This window comes from Typopeltis vanoorti, chromosome 16, assembly GCF_054136105.1.
Source record: "Typopeltis vanoorti isolate ZY-2024b chromosome 16, IOZ_Tvanoo_1.0, whole genome shotgun sequence".
In the NCBI taxonomy this organism is placed as follows: Eukaryota; Metazoa; Arthropoda; class Arachnida; order Uropygi; family Thelyphonidae; genus Typopeltis; species Typopeltis vanoorti.
Window position 1 is genome coordinate 887,986 of NC_143564.1, and position 20,614 is coordinate 908,599.

Here is a 20,614-nt window from a genome sequence, read left to right on the forward strand (position 1 = left end):
TGTTCACTATCTCATGGTGGATGGTTTTATCTTTCTTCTATAGTTTACGTGCCTTCCATCACAGAAGGTAAAGCTGTTGTGTGTTTAGTACTTTGGATGGGCTAAACTAGATAATCTGGTTTCCTGATTCAAGAAACCAAACACTACATAAAACGACTTTCTCTCGTTGACTCCTAGCTATAGTTTTGCTGATAATATTACTTTATATTCATACTCATTCAACAAACCTTGCAGTGTCTTAAACTTTGCTCACTATGCCATTCTTCAGTAGTATGAGGACAGTCTTGTCAAGTTTCATGTTTCGAAAACACCAAACTGTCTCTTTCTCTTGGAAAAGACCTCTAATTTCACCTCTCAAATCTCATCATCATTGCCATCATCAAATTCCTGACATATACCTTCAGGGGATGTACAGGATCTTATGATAGTCCTACATGAAAAGTTGCATTATTACTAACTTCCTATCAACAATTTTCCTCCAGATTAGCCTGTTATGTGTCAACATTCCAATATTATCAGATATTATCTTATACTTCTGTCTTCTAAGACACTTTTTACTGTATCAATCCACCTATATCTTGGTTTTAATCTCAGGTCTTTTTCCTGCCAACCTGACAAAGAACACTTGATTAGCTGATCATTCTTTTCCCATTCTGTTTAAGTGGCTATACTACCTAAGATTACCTCTGCTGACACATTCCTGAATGCTAACAATGTTGATTTCTTTCCTAATATCCTTGTTTTTAATATGATACTGCTATCGATGCCATTTGTTCAGCCCCTAATCTTTCTCAGGACTCATTATGTGTGATCTCCAGTCTTTGATCAAGAGTTTTATTTCTAACCCAGCTCTCAGGTACATAAGTTAAAATTGGTTTGAAGACTGTCTTGTATAGAGCTAGTTTAGTGTTTTGGCTAATCCCTCTCTCTCTCTCTCTTATTCCATATAAATTTATTCAGTTGGTTTCCTACCATACCAGCTTTGCTAATTCTGCTGTGTATTTCCAAATTTAATTTGCCATCTTCACTAAAAATTATGCCTAAATTAGCCATAATTTATGGCTGGTTTAGGATGTAGTTGATATTTTCATTATTTCTACTTATTTTCATTGTATTTGTCTTTTTAATACTGATTTTCATACCAAATTTATTACAGCAGTTATTCAATTTTCTCAGTGAATCCTGCAGACATGTCCTGGATTATTTAGGAGTATAACATCATCTGCATAAAGTAAAGAGCTGAGATTAACATCTCCAATTTTGATATCAGGGTTGATACTGCATTCCTTCATAATGCGATCCATATAGATGATGAATAATTCCAACAGTGGAGATAATGTGGACCCTAGTTGCACATCTGCCTTAACTCCCCAAATCTTTGATAGAATAATCCAGATCTTGAGATCATATTTCTCTTCTCAGAGATTTACTTTTGGCTTTTACTGGAACATCTACATTATATCCATAGTGCATTTTTCACCTATATAGGCGACATTAGCATGGTATAAGTTGAAAATAAATCTTAACCATAAAAGGACACCAAGTTGCTTTTATCTTGCCTTAAATCTGCATTAATCCTGAAGTATGATTTGAACACTTCTGAATTTGAAGTAGTCTTCCAAAAACCAAAAAGTGTTGCAAAGACCTTGAACTCAGTTTTCAAATGACACAACCCTTGAAAGTAAGCTCAGGGAAATTCACAACGCCTTTTTTAGCCAATAGCCACAGCCCTCATAAAATAGATAAAATATTGCTTGCACCTCCAACATACAGGATCACAGCAAAAACATTCCCATCTCATATGTTAAGGATACATTAGAAAAAATTGGCCAAGTTCTCTGCAAATATGATTTCCATGCTACTTTCAATCCTTTCTTTCAGTTAGCTATCTTCATACGTTCTGCTAAAGATTGACTACATCCTCTTGAACATCCTGGAGTGTATAAAATTACCTGTGCCTGCAGTTTTGGCCTACTTTGGACAGACTGGAAGATCAGTTAACATCCACCTTGAAGAACACAAAAATTCCATCTGTATGGCAAGTCCAGGATTGGCAGACCATTCTCTAGATACTCTTTCACATAGGATCAGATGGAGGAAAATATTGTTATTTTATAAAAGTCATTATAGGTCTGAGAGACTATTTTTAGAACTAGCATCAGCTATGAAGTACTACTCTCCTAGCTTCAACAGATATGGTTGCATTAGAGAGTGCTTGACCTGGTAATAGCATCTGAGAATTTGACTGCAATGAATATGACCATGTTGCCACCTGTTGGTGAGAGGGATCATAAGGTCTTAGAAGGTGGCTAAAGGTGTGGAATTTTTGATTAAGACAGGGTATATGTGGAATTGCCGTGCTGGCAAGTATGACAAGCTTAGGAGATTGCTTGGATATGTGCCATGGGATGTACAACTTCAAGGGCTGGATGTTGATAGAGCATGGGAAGTGGTCAAGGAGCATTTACAGGAGGTTATGGCTGATTATATACCTAGGGTCCGAATAGTAAAACAAGTAGGGGTTAAATGGATGAATAACACCATTAAGCTTGAGCTGCAAAAAAAGAAACAACTGCGGAGGGAATTTAAAGAAATAGGTGACTTGCAGGCACACGAACAGTATAAAGTGCAGGCCAGAAGGGTAACGAGTGTGGTAAAAAAAGAAAAAGCAGATTATGAAAGGAAACTAGCTATGCAAGCTAAAGAGAATCCCAAACAATTCTTTCAATATGCTGCAAGCAAGAAAAAACTGTACACAGCAAAATGATTTTAAGGAATGACGATGGTAAGGAGGTCACTGAATCAGTCGATATAGTGGAGTTACTGAGCGAGCACTTTGCAAAAGTATATCATCCAGGTAGTGGCATTAAAAAAAATGAAGGAACCATTAGTTTATATGGGAATTGTGATGAATGAAGTGTAGGGGAATAGTCTATTACAGAACCTTAATGTGAATATATCTGTGCGATTGGATGGTATATCGGCACGGGTCTTGCGTGAAGCGGCTAAAGAATTATTAGTGCCCTTGACCATGTTGTTTAATCTGAGTCTCGGGTTTGGTTTAGTCCTGAAGGTGTGGAAAGAGGGGAAAATAGTTCCACTGCATAAAGGAGGATCCAAAACTACGGTGGCAAATTACCGACTGATCAGCATATCAGGAGTCCTTGTCAAGGTCTTGGAGAAAGTTGTCAAGGGAAAAATACAGGAATAGATTGATGAAAATGAGATACTGTACGGGGGACAGCATGGCTTTGTGAAGGGTAGATCATCCCTCAGTAACTTGTGCAAGTTTTATAACACTGTGACGGCTGAACTGGATAAAGGTAATGGGTTTACAGTGATACTGCTGGACCTGGCTAAGGCATTTGACAGGATACCACATGGAATTCTAATCCGTAAACTACAACATATGGGAATGGATATAGTGTTGGTGAGATGGATAGGTGGGTGGTTGATGGAGAGATATCAAAGAGTAGTTTATTCAGGAGTAGAGTCCAAAAGACGGCCTGTGACTAGTGGCGTGCCGCAGGATTCTGTTCTTGGACCACTGCTGTTCAATTTGTTCATTAACGATATAGGGAAGGATCTAAGAGGAACAGTTCATTTGTTCGCTGATGATGCAAAGTTGGGTAGGGCAATAGTGAATGCAGAAGATGTCAAAATCTTGCAGGACGACTTGGATAGATTGGAGTTCTGGGCTAAGGAGAATGGATGTCAATTTAATGTGACAAAATGTAAGGTTATGCATTTTGGGGTGTAAAGATTAGCAGCAGTATACCACATTGGTGGAACTGTACTCTAGGAGATTGATGAGGCCTGGGACTTGGGAGTGTTGGTGGATAGGGAGATGAAGTTTAGGGGGGACACATTGCAAAAGTATCTAAATCAGCTCATCAACTCACTTGGTTGTTGAAAAATACTCTGACGAGCAGAGACAAGCAAGTTACTGTACCTCTGTACCAAGCCTTGATAAGACCTCATATCGCCTACTGTGCCCAGATTTGGTCACCTAGGTTCCTTCTTGATGGGGAGGAGGTGGAGAAGATCCAGAGGCGAGTGACTAAGATGATAGCAGGTCTATGGAATGAACCATATGAGAACAAGTTGAAGATTTGTGGATTGCAGAAATTAGTTGATAGGCGGAAAAGGGGAGATATGATTGAGACATTCAAATTGCTAAAGGGTTTCTATAGGATTAATTCAGAGGATATTTTTGAGATCAGGACTGGTGGTGGGAGAACTAGGGGACACCTATGGAAGCTGGGCAAGAGTGTGGTTAGCAGGGGTGTTAGAGCTGGGCTCTTTACTTTTAGAGTAGTAAACGAGTGGAATAAGCTGCCAGAGTCTGTTGTGGGTGCTATGACGCTGAGGGAGTTCAAGGCAAGGTATGATAGATGTCGTATAGTTGTGTGGACATGATATTTAGGGCCTCCCTCGATGAGTCGAATGGACTCCCTGGAGTCACCCGTAATAATAATAAAAATTAATTTACCAAAGATCTGGAAGACGATCATTTTAAGACCTAATAGCCTAACTTCTCTAAATTAGCTTTTTGGTTATCAGACCCATAGAGGGCATCATGCAAGGACAATAGTTCTGTTGCCAGTTACAATTTAAATTAATTAAAAGAAACACACGTATTAACCACAGTGAAAATTGTTTACGTGTAAATATTTCGTCTTAAGATACTTAGGATGAAATATTTACAAGTAAATAATTTTCACCGTGGTTAATAATACGTGTGTTTCTTTTAATTATGATCTCACCACAGGTTTTGTTATTTAAAAAAAAAAAAAAATTAATTGTTTTCCTCAATTATGTAGTTTATTGTGTATCTTCTTCTCTCCCGTAGTCCTAAATGGACCGTTGGGTCACTCATGGCTAGTAGGTGATATTTTTTGTTAGCCTCCTCCAATCATCTCGGTCTCTTGTTCTTGATGTCAGTTGAGAAAGGGAGGAATTTGTCCATTATTGCATGTCTACCACCGTTATAATTGTGCTCTGATGATGCTAGTTAGAATACCAGCGAAATATTAGTGAGTTTAATAAATATATATTTTTTCCTTTCCTTGTCTATACTGTGAAGCATTATTATGAATTGTGTATTGAAAACTGAAAAGGAGATATTTATTACAGTTGTTTCTAGTACTCATAATTACTGCTTTAGTAATTATTACTAATAATTACTATTGCTCACTAATAATATTTTTGTTATCTGTTAGTTGCATATGTTCTCTGGCCAATTTGATTTTATGCAGATGAAAATCAGTTTCAACTGAAAAAGTTCATATATGGATTCTTCTCATCATGATCAGAATCAGTCAGAATTAAAACACATTTTAATATTAGCGTTAATTATATGTGGATATGCACTAAATATATTATAACAATTACTGCGACTTTTAATAACATTTGGCAAAGACTGCAATTTGTTTTTCACTATGTGTAGTATAGAGCTGGTGGAAGCACTAGACAAGCTGGGCATTCGCCTGGGGCATCGCATTACAGAGGACACCCTTACAGTGTCGACCTTTTTTTTTTACATGCATCACGCATTCGCTGCTTAGGACGTGAGGCGCAAATTAAAAAGAAATCATTGAGTTGAAATGTCAGAATGAAGTGTAATTTATTATTATTACGTAACACCTCCAGGGAGTGCAAAGACTCATCGAGGGAGGGCACCTACTCTACAACTTTCGGTCCCCACCAACCACAACTACCTTCATCATCTATACCAACGCCATCTACTGCCGACCACCACTAGTATTTTCACAGACAATAACCAACATCCATGCCCACATTGGGATTCAAACCCACAGCCTTTTGGCTGGAGAGTAGATACACTAACCACTCTGCAAACCAGTCTGCCCCACAAAGAAAGTGCATGTGATTATTTTCTTGCTATTTTTGTCAACTAATGGAAATAATGGGAATGACTAACTGTAGTGGATTTGTAACGTTTATGCCCTCTTGACTTAGAAAAGTGAAGCCAGCAAAGGTTGATCGATTGGCAGAGCCTCTGTTACTAATTACTTACCTTTTTGGAACAAAAAGGTAAGCAAGTTTGAGCGTGGTTAGTAGTTGGAAGGGTTCAATCATTCGATGCTGTTGGCACACTCTCCCTCGATGGATCTTTGGATTCCCTGGAGGTGTCACATAATAACAGGTAACACAGGGTTTTATTAAACCCTGTGTTACCTGGAGTTTCCTCCATTAAGAAATTCGAAGTCAGTATTTTGGTTGTTTCCAAGATATATACGCCCACGTGCGTGTACACATTTATTTACAAAGTGATTATTGAAACAGTTTACTGAATGTTTAATGGAAAGTGTAAAAGATAATAATTCATGAAGTGAATACAGCAGATGCATAATAAATAAAATGAATACATTTATATTCATTTTGGAAGATGTGTTACAGAAAATATTTTGGAAATTATTTTCGTGTTAATTTCTACACTTGTGTTAAACAACTGTTTTGAAATATTCTGGAAAAAAAATGCTATCAAGCAAAATTTATTGCAGCAAATAAAGTTTGAACATTACTTTTTATTTGATCTTACACTACTACGATGTATGGAAATATGCATGTTATGTTGTTATGCTTGCAGATTGAGATATCCTGCTGCTGTTTGAGAACAACTTTTTATGCTCTTATGAACAAGACATTTTAAATTGCATTACATTATTTCAAGACAAATTTTAAAATATCACAAATTTATATTTCAAATGAACTCGTAATTGAAAAACAAAATAAATTGTTATTATTACTGTTATTTATAGAGTGCTCATTTCAATAATAATAATTCTGTTTCTTTACCGCTGTAAAATAACCTTTCGTGGGTGTAAGCAACACACACACACACACACACACATACATATATATATACATACACAGTCGGGTCTCTTTTTATGTGGTAGATACGTTCCACTGAAAACCACATATAAAAAATCGCACAAAAAAAGGCCTAATTTACTTTGAAAAATTAGGGATATGTTCCATAATTTTCTAAAACTGCATAAAAATAATTATTATAAAAAAAAATTAAAATAAACCTAAAATCGCATAAAAAAGTTTTTGAAAATTCAGGAAAATAAGAATGCCTCAGTTTGTTTTTAGGCTTTATTCATTTAATTTTATTGAAAAGTAACAATTTTTTTTTATATATATATATATTTTATCATCAGAATTATCATCGCTATTAGACAATATTCTGCAACATTTGAGAACTGGTGCAAAATCACTTTCATCACCAAAAGAGATAGTCAGTGCATCAGATCTGTATGGTAAAAGCAATGGTTCTTCATAAACAGAATTAGCTTCACCCTCGTTCTGTGCTGATTTTTTTCTTCTGACAATGTAATCCATGATTAAACTTTGTGATGATGATTTCACTAATTTTTTATACAGCTCGCGATATCCAGACATACAGTTCTTCAGCTCACGTTGAAATTTAAAGGCTTGTTCGGAATTTGTGTCATTAACAAGAAAATGATTTTCCAATTTATTGCACAGTTCAAGACCTTCTCGAATTATATTTGCAGTGAGGGGGACAGGTTTTTCTTCTGCTTCACTATCGTTTTCTGGATCTTCGACGATATCTAAAGTTAATCGATATCCAATAATATCATCATCACTTAAGGCATTATCCACAAGCAATTCGTCTACATCATTCTGGCTAAATGTATCAAACCCTTCACCCAATTTCATGTGCCAAAGTAATGATTTCAGCTGTTAATATAGATGGTTGCACTGTTTGCAACACATCCAGGCCAAGTTGCTTTCCAGCAGGCATTTGAAGTTTGTGGTCTTATTTCAGCGATAGTAGATGCAACATGATTTAAGCAGTCCAAAATAGAAAATTTTTTCCAAACGTTGGTTACTGTTAATGATTCATTTTCTAGTTTATCCAATATAAATTGAAAAGTGTGCTTAACGTAATATTTTTTAAAAGTAGCAATTATGCCTTGATCTAATGGCTGAATAATGTTTGTTTTATTGGGTGGAAAAAACACTACCTGCACATTTGGATATTCTAAATGCAGATGACTTGGTGCATTGTCAACAATTAATAAAACTTTAAAATCGAGAGCTTTTTGCTTCATGTATGTTTCCACTTCTGGTACAAAGCAATTATTGAACCATTCAGTAAATACAACAGTTGTTACCCAGGCCTTTGTATTAGCCATCCAATGTACTGGCAGCTGTTTTAGATCTTTGCCTTTTAGAGCACGTGGTCTTAGAAATCGATTTACTAGGAGGGGTTTTAACATTCGATCTCCTGATGCATTGCTACAAAATAACAATGTTACTCGATCTTTGCTTGCTTTAAACCCACTTGGTTTTTTCTCAGACTTTGCGATGTAAGTTCGACTAGGCATTTTCTTTCAAAACAATCCTGTTTCGTCAGTGTTAAACACAGCGATAATATCCACCATCTTCAATAATTTTGGGTAACTTCTCTTGAAAATTTTTGGCTGCTGCTTCATCTGCTGCTGCAACCTTGCCTGTAATCTTCACATTATGAAGTGCATTTCTTTTTAAAAACCTGGTAACTATCCTTTGCTATGTGAAAATTCTTTATCAGCCTGGGAAGCGGAAGTAGACGGACGGCTCCATTTGCTTCATCTGTTCATAAAACCGAAGAGCTTTTTGCTTAATTAAATTACCACTTATAAGAATTCTTCATTGAGTTAATTCTTCAATCCAAATTATGAACCCTTGTTCCATGTTTTCTAATAATGCATCTCTTGAGTATGATGATAATTTGCACTTAGTTTTGTGCCAGAAATGACAGATTTTCTTATTGCAACTTCATTCTTTTTAATTGCTCTTATAGTAGATTCACCTAAATTAAAATGTTTAATTGCTGTAGATCCCTCTCCTTTTGCTAAGTGATCTAAAATTGCAGTTTTCATTTCCAACAAAATTGCTTTTCTTTGGTGCTTTTTTCCCTCCATTGGGCCAAATTAAATCTTTAAAATAACAATTAGCAAAATTTAGACTTTCGATAATAAAAAGACAAACACTTACATCGAACACTCACTGCTTACACCTTATCACATTACGCTAGAATGTGCTGCAACACGCCGTTCATTATGTTCAACGGCGATGAACGAACTAGTCAACAACATGCGAATAGTGGTAACTATTTTGCTTGTATAACAAGCAAAATGGTAACTATTTTGCTTGTTATACAAGCAAAATAGTTACTGCTTTAAAAACTACAATGATCATAAAAGAGAAGTTAATTTTCCATCGTGTAATAATAAACAACTCATCCCACAATACGGATTGATTACCCCAGATTTAAATTTTAATATGAATAAGAGACAAAGGACTTTGTTTAATTGCAGTGTTAAGAAATCGCTTATTGAAGGTGTTTGTGATGCAACAGATAGCGATTCGTCCACCTCAATCATCCAAGTTATCTCCAGGATGTACAAAAGGAGGGAAAACCTACCAGCACGCAGGAGAAAAATTCTGTATTCACTCGTAAGTACTTATAATATTATAAATTTTTGATCAGAATGGGATATGTCAATGAAAATCAGCACAAATTAATTTAATGATGTTTATGTTTAATTGATGTTTAATTAATGATCAATTATTAATTAATATATTACAAAATAACCTAGGTGTTCCATGAATATTTCAGGATTTGTGAAGTGTTCTATCGTAGGAAAAGTTTGGGAAACGCTGGATTACCCTATTATCGGAATGCATTCTCCTTCTGTTGACATGTGCAGAAGTGTCAAAAGGTCTTGTATCTGTGAGTGTACTATACCGCATAACTTCAAATCCGCATTAAAAGAGATCCGAGTGTGTGTGTGTGTGTGTGTGTTAATGAAATTATCTGAGACATGTCCTATACGGAATTGATTAAAATGTTATGTTTGTTTTGAAGTATTCCAACCCCCCACCCCATCCCACTTTCCTGCTGCCATGACCGCTAATAGTGACTGAATTATAAATAGCCAATTTCATATTTCATACTTTTCACGGTATGTACTTCACATTTGATATGATTAAAGAATTTTATATTATCTATAAAGCAAAGTCGTTAAAGCGCATAAAAAACAGGCTGCCCATATTCTGGAACATGGGCAGCCTGTTTTTTTTTTTTTTTTCCAAAATATGTCAAATAATTATCTTGAATTAAGTTCTTTGAGAACAAATAAAATGTATTGTGATTAAGAGATTAGACAAAATTAGCACAAAAAATTTAAAATGACGCTGGTTCTCCAAGGTAATGCAATATTTAAGTGAAGAAAGTATGCAAGGATCTCTTATTTTGTCCTGGTATTAAAAATTGTACAATAAAAGGAGAAAATAAAAATAAACATAATTTCTATATTTTTAGTCTATGCAATATAACTAAAAGTGCAGTTACCCAGCATAGAAAGGAACTGTGTTTCTTGTTCTAGGCAATTGATACGCAGTTATGATCACGAGATATTCTGGTTAAGTGTTCTCTTCAGTGTGAAGGATTATTGCACCTTCTAATGGACATGATGGCCAAATTGCACTTCTTGTTCTTTCAACAGATAGCATGCATCGTATCCAGATTTTGCTGGACATATATAGACGTCCTGGCCAATTGGGAGGTTAATATATGTATTTTTCAAAATACACAATTTTACATAAAAATATATGTGTTTTGATTTTTTTAGCCTTTAAATGTTAAGTACATTTTGAAGAAAAAAAAAATAAGGGGCACTCAACTTAAAATTGCACTGGGGTGCCAGTAGCCCTAGAGCCGGCACTGCCCATGGCTGTTGCCAGCTCTAGGCTCAATTATCTTGTAGGTTTTTCCCTACCATGTAAATTAGCCATAGTGTATAATGAAAGTGAATAAGGCAGTTGTGTCAGGAGGATAGTATGAATGATTTCTTACTCTTTTAAGAATACATCGGTGAATAGGGAGATTATATAAAACTGACCATGACATCAGTATCCTTGAGGATCATATCAGGCCAGATTTGAAATATACAGAGTTTTTAAAAGTTGTTAAGAATGCATACATTTTTAAAAAGGTATAACATACAGATGTCCTTTAGGCCAGGGATCGGCAACCTTTTCAGACTCGCGGGCCACATTCAACTTTTATTTTTAATAATCGGGCCGCAAGCGTTTAATTAATAGAAAATAGTGAGTGAAAAAAAATACTTAAGTTATCAACTTTTATTATATCAATCTTAAAACACACAGAAATATTTAAAATACGAAATATGAAACTGAATGAAAAATTATTATCACGTAAAAACTAATAATATAGTTTATACATCACAATATGTGTTGTGTCTCTCTGCTTAATGTGACTTTTGTAATTGTTTCCCCTTAGCCAGATTATCTAGATCCACTTTATAGCCTGAGATGCAAATTTGAATCAAAGCATGCAAATGTTTATCAGTCAGTCGAGAAGAAAATATATTTTTTCTGAAACTCATGGCTGAAAATGCTTGTTCGCAAATGTAGGTGCTTCCAAATGCGACTATCGTGTTATTTGCGAAACTGATTAATCATTCATATTTTTTTGGTAAGCATCGATAAATTTTTTTGAATATTTTCTGATGAAAATGCGTTCTTTAATGTTTCATTGTGTTGTAATTCCAAAACTTTTGTCTATAATCGGTTTGATACGTCATCAATGTTGACATTAAAAGGATGCAAAAATAATCGCATTTCGATGCTATTTTTAATAAAATCCACAAATTTTATTGAAAATTCCATTTGTAAATCTTCAATAATACCAACAAAAGTTTCCTTTTGTGTTTTCCATCCAACTAGATGCAGATTTGCAACATATATAATGATGTAAATTTTCTTCGATCATATATTTCTTCAACAGACATAGTTTTCCTGCAAAAGCTTTTATGTCAGAAAACAGTTCTGCTAGTAATTTACCTTGGCCTTGCAAGGATCAAATTAAGTTCGTTATGGTAGTTGTAATGTCTACCATAAATGCAAGAGATATAATCCATTTTTTATCCGATAGTTGTGGGGCAGTATTTTTGTATTCCGTCATGAAAATATCTATTTCTTCACGTAAATTAAAAAATCTTTTTAGCACATCACAGTTACTTAACCATCTAACAGCTGAGTAGTAGATAACGTCCTCTTGAATATCCATAACATCTTTTCTTGATGATAAAATTTTACGGGCCACATGCCATGTAAGTATGGTCAATCTTTTATGAGCACATGCCGACCCCTGCTTTAGGCCATACCAAAAATTAGCTATTCTTATCTACTTATCTAAAGATACACTTTACCATCCTGGTGTTTACAGTATCCCTTGCTCCTGCAAGTTTGAATAATTCAAACAAACTGGGAGAACAGCTAATATCTGCCTAGAAGAACATAGAAAATATATTCATCATTTCATCATCTACACTACAGCCATTCTGGAGTGGAACCTAAGGACCTCCCAGATGAGTCTTTGACTCCATGAGGTCTTGGGGTGATAATAATAATAAATACAGATCACCAAAAAAAAAAAAAAAAAACTCCCTCTTATACAGAAACAGACACAAATCAGAGAGAAACTGATTCTCCAAACCTAAATAAATTTCACTCCATTACACTGCCAAAAATCTGGGAGACTGTCACTGTGAGACCTACAACAAGATTCCACCACTACACTCAGAGGGCATCAGTTAGATCTGTAAGAACCAATCTTTTGAAACAACATCTGCATTTATCTTTCTACAGGTTTGTCTGTGTGCACATACTTAGTTTTTCTTTATGACTATGAAGATACCTTGTTTACCAAGGCAAAATATTTCTTAGAATCTAATTACTATATAATTTTTTTTTAAAATTGATCTCATACACAAGAGGACCTATAGGTGTGGAGTGCTGATGAGGACTGAGACAGAAGTTTTTTGAAGAGCTGCAAGTTGTAATTATTAAATTACAAATTAAAAACTGGTTACAAGTGGTTTTTAGAATGCATGTGATGTCCAAGTTCTTCTTCTCATGGTATGTGGAATTGAGTTAACTGTTAGATGTATTCAAGGAGAGATATTGAAGTGTAAGTGGCCTAAATAGGGCCTTCCACAATGAATCATGGACTCCCTGAAATGTATTCATAAATATTAATAATATTATTATTTGCTAAAGTCCTTTATCAGATGCTCTTGTTATTATTATTTTAGTTGCAACTAGACTCCTTAACTAAAGTCACTTAGCTTCATTATATCACAAAAAAGAATTTCAGTATAGCAAGCTGTTCTTTTGGTCCCCACAAGTTGACTGTATATAAACAAATAGTTTTAACTCTGCATTTGCACTACTTTCAGCAAACTCAGAAATTAAGCTGTCTGAAAAGTCTTGTTTTGCCTACATGATAAAAATCCATATAACCAAATAGCTTGATCTTATCAGAAATGGTTGAAAATGAAACAGAGCACTAACAGTTTGGGACAAACATCATGGTCTTAGGGTTAGCCCCCCCTCCTCAATTGAAAACTTGATATAAACTGATATAACCGGCATATCAGTATTTTGCTTTTCTGTTGGCTCATCCTACACAAAGGTTTGCTGTAAGCCTTCCTTGTCTCACTTTTTTTTTGTGAAGATTTGAGAACCTTTACTACATAAGTACTATGGGTGGACAGAGTTAAAACCTGGAAACACTGCTCCTTTTTCATTCTTATTCATGTTACCATTTAAACAGAAACACTTACAACGGTTACCATATCACTAGACATGCAAAACCATCCTTATGTATAATGAACGCGATGGATTACATAGAGTCCCAACCCACTCCGACCCTCCATTAATTCAAACGTAGTTCACTTGGTTATGCCACCTGGCAACAAGTAATTTGTCAGGACATTGCCCCTGAGACCAAGTATGAAATATTTTTAACCCACTTCAGGTCTGCAATAAACAGGATGCTGGTCACAGACATTGAAATTCATCTTTCACCTAAAGACAACCACATTAGGATTCAAACCCACAGCTTATTGGTTTGAGAACAGATATGCTTTCAAATCTCAAAACACAAATTGTACATCTATTCACTTGAATTCCTGATAACCCTCTTCACTCTAAATACCTGGATCTCTTTTTGACCAGTTTGACTTTCTGGTATACCATAGAGATCACCTCTCCTCTTGGTAACTCAGACCACAATCTTGTACAAGTCTCCTCTCTCTCACAGAAACCCCTCCTCCAACCACTCCCAACTTTGATTCTCTGGCATTACAAAGGTATTAATTCAGATGACCTCCAAAATTTCTACACCTTTCCTTAGTCTGACTATCACTTCCACTCACCTGATCCTAACACCTGATGTGAATGAGTCGAGAAATTATTCCTACTGGTATGAAGTACTTTATCCCCCATTCACCCCATAAATTTCATCTCATTTCCAAACCCTGGTTCAACAATAAATGTATCACAGCATTTGAAAAAAATAAAATTCAGCTTACCGCATGTGGTACACATAAAGAATTCCATATTCATACTCTATCTATAATAAATCATGCAACATATGCAAATCGGTCATCAGCAGATCCAAATCTGATTTTATGAAGGCCAACAGCAGAAAATTTGCCTCTTGTCTAAATGGAAGCCATACCTTCTGATCCCTTTATATAGCCAATTCCTCCACTACTTAGAGGTCCATGAATAAATCATCAACCACCAGTATGGATTCTTCCATTTAAGATCCACGGCTCACCTTGTAGCTTACATCACCCACCACTGGACACTATACCATAGAAAGGTTTGGAAAAACTGGTGCTTGAAATTTCCAAAGATTTCGACTGTGTGTGTTATCAAGGTCTACTAAACAAATTGCCATCTTTGTTCTCCCTGCTACCTTCTGTAATTGGGTAACCTGCTTTCTCTCTGGTCATTCTCTGCAACTCTTGGTACATAGAGATGCAGAAGTGTCTCAAGCTCTGTCCTATCATGTACTCTCTTTCTTTTGTTCATAAATGATCCATTTGCAGTCAACACTAATCCTGTTCACAGCTTTGGTAACAATACTACTCTCCACTCATCTTACTCATTTGACAAACCATGCAATACTCTTATATCCAAGGCCATAAGATCATCTACAACCAGTGCCTTAAACATTGATCTTCATACTATCCCTCAAAGGATAGAGGAAAACCTTGTCATGTTCAATGCCACCAAAACACAGCCTTGCCTTTTCTCTCACAAAAGAGATATCAGCTCACCTAACCTTATCCTCAGTAAGACAAAAATCACTGAATGTGTTCAAAAATCATTGAACACAAAAAAAAAAACCAGACAAGATCAGATCTCTCTGCTTGGATGAACGTTTACCTCCAGTCTCTGCTGGCATAAACACATCACAACAGTAGCTTCGAAGAAACTAGTCATTCTCTTTTGTTCAAAAGGCTGTTTTACACCCAACCGACTCCTGACTATATACAAATTTGAAATCTGCCCATACTTAGAATACTGCTCACATGTTTGGGATGGTGCACCTAAAATTTCCCTTAAAATCCTTGATGCCATCCAGAGGCAAGCCGTTAGGCTAATTTATGATCCCTTTCTTACAGATTCACTTCAACCTCTATCTCACAGATGCAGAATAGATGCCTCACCTATAGAATAGACACAATGTTTCAGCACTGTGTCTGTTCTACAGTACTTCTATGTTCACCGCTCCAGTGAATTTGAAATCATCAATCCTCCACTTTTTGTTGTACCTATTAATATATGAGCACCAGCTTTCCAGCATTCCTTTACTGTGCAACTGCAAACACACCAAACATGCTTCTTTTTGGCCTCTTTTCTTCCATCCACCTCTTGCTTATGGAATAGCCTTCCTCATGAGGTATTCCCAAATAACTAAAACCTTCAACTTCTTAAAAAATGAAGAAAAATACATCAATAAACTTATATCTCAGTCCTCATCTGCACCCCACACACACAAAACTGATATGCTGATAGGTTTCTCAACCTTTCATGTATGGGATCAATAAAAAAAAATTTAATTGTTGCTAACTACTCTGCTAGCAACAGATATCTGACTTTTGGTATTAAAAAAAAAAAAAAAGCCTTTAATTTTGAAAATTAAGAAACTATACTTATATAAAAACTATGATTTTTTGTTGTTGGGAGTGAGTTAAATTACTGTCACTGTGGAAATACTACAGTCAGGGTCACTTAAGAAACAATGCCAAAAGTGGGAGGAGCTCTCCACATCACCTTTCTCTTATGCAGACCAGGACTGCTGTCCTAATGTCCCATCCTCAACTCCATGTGGTGCACCCAGTTAGTAGAATCTACTAGGTTCTGAGGATGGGCTGATAATTTTGGACTCAACCTAACCAAATTGTACTCTCTATTCTTCTTCTTCTTCTAGATGCTGAGTTGGAGCTTGTTCCAATAGCTGACTTTCACTGTTCACCCTTGTTCCCTCATAAAGGGTGTCTCCTGGTTAAATAAAGCACCCACTGTTTTTGTCAGAGAATTAGGGCACAAAGCATGAAAAGTCAGATACTGGAACAAGCTCCAACTCAACAGGTAGGAGAAGAAGAAGAATAAACCCAGCGTCAGAAGAACTGAAGATAGGAACAATCAATATAAGGGGTTATAATGGAAAGGAAATCAAACTTCCAGAAGAATTGAAAAAAGTACAACATGGGCATAATTGGCATTACTTAGAGAAAGAAGACAAAACAGGTGAGATCTTACTAAGATGTTAAGATGTTATATTCAGGCAATAATGAACAAATAAAGGAATGAGTAGCGATAGCATTCAACACCAGACATGAAAATAAACTTTGTGATTAGAAAGCATTTTCAAGTAGAGTTAGCGGGTGAGCTTCAAAATGGGGAAATGGACAGTAAAACTTATCTGCCTATGGTCCCACAGAATATTCTTCTAAGGAAGAAGTAGAAGAATTTTTTGAGTCATTAGAACAGGCAGCTGACATAAAGAAAAAGTGGTCATTGTTGGAGATCTAAACAGCAGAGTAGGAAACAAATCCCACCAGGCAAAAAGAAATGTTCTGGGAAGATTTGGAGAAAAGGACAAAGCTAATAATAATGGTAAGTATTTGTTGGACTTCTGATCAGGGCATGGACTAGTCATTACTAAGCCATGTTCCCAATATAAAGATATGCATAAGTTCATGTGGAGAGAAGACAGAGAAGAAATAAGAGAAAAGCCTCATTGACTATATCGTTGTTGATAGTGATATCTTCATGCTGGTTCAATATACAAGAGGCTACAGTGGATTTGAAGTTGAAAGTAGCCATTACTTAGGCTAATCAGGATAAAACTTATATTACATCAACAAAAACAGTATGTAAGAAAATAGAAAGGGGAATGGAAAATCCCTTTAGGTTTTTAATAGCCGGGTACGAAACTTGGATCGAAATCCATCGTAATCCATTTCGGTACACCATTTCGGCAATTCGTACACCACTTCGGCAATTCGATAGTAGAGGTATGTAAGTTCTTGTTTCACTTAAAACCTTGATATTCCAGGTCTACCTACTCACTGATGAGACCTCAAAAAAAAGGTAGAAACCGGCTGGGTAGTGACCTCATCTCATAATGTAAAACAATATATATATATATAAAGTTAGTGAGGGAGCTTGCTCCACCTTTGCATGGAGTTGCCCTGGTGTTGTACTATCCAAGTGATCATTTACTTGGGCCTGCCGATAATTTTTTTCGGCATGAAACTCTTTGGATTACGATGGATTTCGATCTGAGTTTCGTACCCGGCTATTAAAAACCTAAAGGGATTTTCCATCCCCCTTTCTATTAACATATTCACCGGTAAAATAGCCTTTCGGCTTATTAAATTAGTATGTAAGAAAGTTTTAAAAATATTTTAAGTTGAGCAACTTTTACAGGTAAACTGTAGACTCAAATATACAAACTTTAATGAAGAAAACTTGAAGCAGTTTGAAAACAAGAAGCAAACCCCAGACTCTCAGTGGCAAACTCTGAGGAAGACATTGATTCAGTTAGAAAGGCATGTGGTGAAGTTGTCTGTAAGGCTAGAAAAATATGAACCCCATGGTGAACACAATAAGTTAAACATGCAGTTCTGGAGTAGATAATATTCAACCAGAAATTTATGCTAAAACAACTATGTATTCATCCAAAGAAACGAAAACCTAAATTTTTCCAGATTTACTGAACTTTTTTCTTTTTTTTTATGTTGAGCCCATACATGAGAGGTTGGTAAATCAACCTATAGTACATTAGTACCGTGTATGGGTTGGGAAAGAAGGTACTCGTTCACACTGGATTTGAATGACTGTATTCATCAAGGGGAAAACTGTTCCATAGTATAGCAGTTGCAGGGATAAAGGAGGAGGAGAATAAACTTGTTCTGTGTGTTTCAAGGTGCACTGTGTAGGGATGTTGAGCACAGCTGCACATGATTCAGTGAGCTTAGTACTAAGTGGGGGAATTATTAATGCTATTTCGGATGAACATTTTCCATGGAAATATTTGTAGAAAACACATAGTGCAGAGATCGATCATCTGTGCAAAAGTGGGAGGAGTGAGTTGGTAAGGGATGGGTTATTAATGTCTGATTGCTCTCCTCTGTATTGAGTTGAGCATTTTGAGGGAGCTTTTGGGGCTCCCCACCTCATGTGGGAGCAGTATTCGATGGTTGGGTGGATTTGTATAAGGTTAACAACTGTTCAGGAGTGAAATAACGTCTTGAGCAAAAGATAAATCCTAGTTTTTTAGAAGCTGAGGATGCAATGGTTGTTATGTGTTTTATGCCAGGAGAGGCTTGATGCCAGGATAATTCCAAAAAGAGAAATCTCAGATTGTCTGAAAATTTGGGTGTTGTCAAAAATAATACTGGCAAAAAATGGTTCTTTTTTATGAGAAATGAGACAGTACTGGGTTTTATTTGCATTGAAATTGACTAGGTTATCTGAACCCCATTATAGAATGGCTTGGAGGTCTGAATTGAGGGCAGTGGTGGTTGCTGTTCTGTAGGTTAGGGATGAGTTTGTGGAGTAAGGTTTATCAAAAGAAAGGAGGGAATGCAATGTGCTGTCGAACTTAAATACACTGTTGTATTCTCAAGACTATGCTGAGTTCTGAAACTAAACTTCAGTCTACATTTGTAAAACACAAATCAAGTAATGGTGTGTAATTGTGTAATGGTGTGGCATGCATTCAGCTAGTTTAGAGTGGGACCACTGGTCGTTGTCCTGTGATAGTAACATGGGTCGTGTAATGGACCCATGTTACTATCAAGACAATGATGCTCCAGCTATTATGGAATGGTATGAAGAGATGGGTGTTAAATGACTTACCTGGCCTTCACAGAGTCCTGACTTCAATCCCATCGATAACTGTGGAAAAATTGGAGCACCAATTGAAGTCCAGAGCAGCATGTTCTCGATCTGTCACTAAACTCAGTGCTGCTTTGATGGAGGAATGGAAACAAATTACACCTGATATTTGCTGCACATTTGTGGAAAACCTCCTTCAAAGGGTGCAGGTGGTGATCAAAAGCCAAAGGTGGACATATTCGATATTAGAGTTTGCCTGCAGATATCAATTATAAATTGCTAAAGTGTCCGGACAATCATTGGTAGATAGTATACATCCCTGTTTTTATCCATTTCTTTATTAATATTTTTATTTTCTGTGTGTTTATTTGTAGTCCAAATTTATCACAGCTCTCAGTTTATTAACTGTGCTCTACATGTCCTCTTCTTTCTCAGTTATAATTCTGTGGTATGTGTGTCTGCATATCTTAGGTTGTTTCTTCTGCATTAAGATGCTTCTTTTTGTTTTGATTTCTTGCTTGACCTTATCTAAGATCCCAAACAACACTGATAATAATATACACTCCTGTAAAACTCCTCTTTTTATATCTATCCATCGTGAAAGCGGTTGTTCATTTTTATTGCAGATTGCTGTATATATATATATATATATATATATACACACACACACACAGTAATCCCTCAATTAATGCGCCCCTGATTAGCGCGTTTTCGATTAATGCATCATTTTTTTTCGATACCCAAATTCGATTAGTGCGCCTATATACATCTCAAAAATAAATGTTACAGATTTTAAAAATTTTCTATCTATACATTTTTATGGGTAACTATTTTAAAAAAATCACTCACCAGAATGAAATAATTTAGTTACTGATTTAAAACATTTTACAAAGTTATTTTTAATGGCATACTACATTACTTCCATGTACACTATGTATACTATGTTCCAAATTTTTACCACCAAAATTTATGTCGTCTGCTATAGTATGCCGACAGATTCAAGACCGTTTGACACTTCTGCGCATAACAAAAAGGAGAATCCATTCCGATAATAGGGTAATCAATCCGTCTTCTGGGATGAGTTGTTTATTATTACACGTCAGAAATTAACTTCTCTTTTATGATCATTGCAGTTTTTAAAGTGGTAACTATTTTGCTTGTATAACAGTTCGGAAATTTTATCTATAAAGCACATGATTTCGCGTGTTGGTGACCAATTCATACGTCCTTCATTTCATTCTCCCCTTCAATGATAATGTCTGAGAGTTAATTAAATCTCATTCTGAAGAATTGAGTGATTCTGACCCGCTAAATTTAGATGCACAGCGGGAAGATCCCAAAG

General features: G+C 35.9%; 1 protein-coding gene across 5 annotated transcripts in view; it reads left to right on the forward strand.

Moving 5' to 3' along the window:
* The window catches only part of LOC150097825 (CUE domain-containing protein 2), a 408,650-nt gene that overhangs the window by 196,062 nt on the left and 191,974 nt on the right, over window positions 1–20,614 (forward strand). The window lies entirely within an intron of this gene.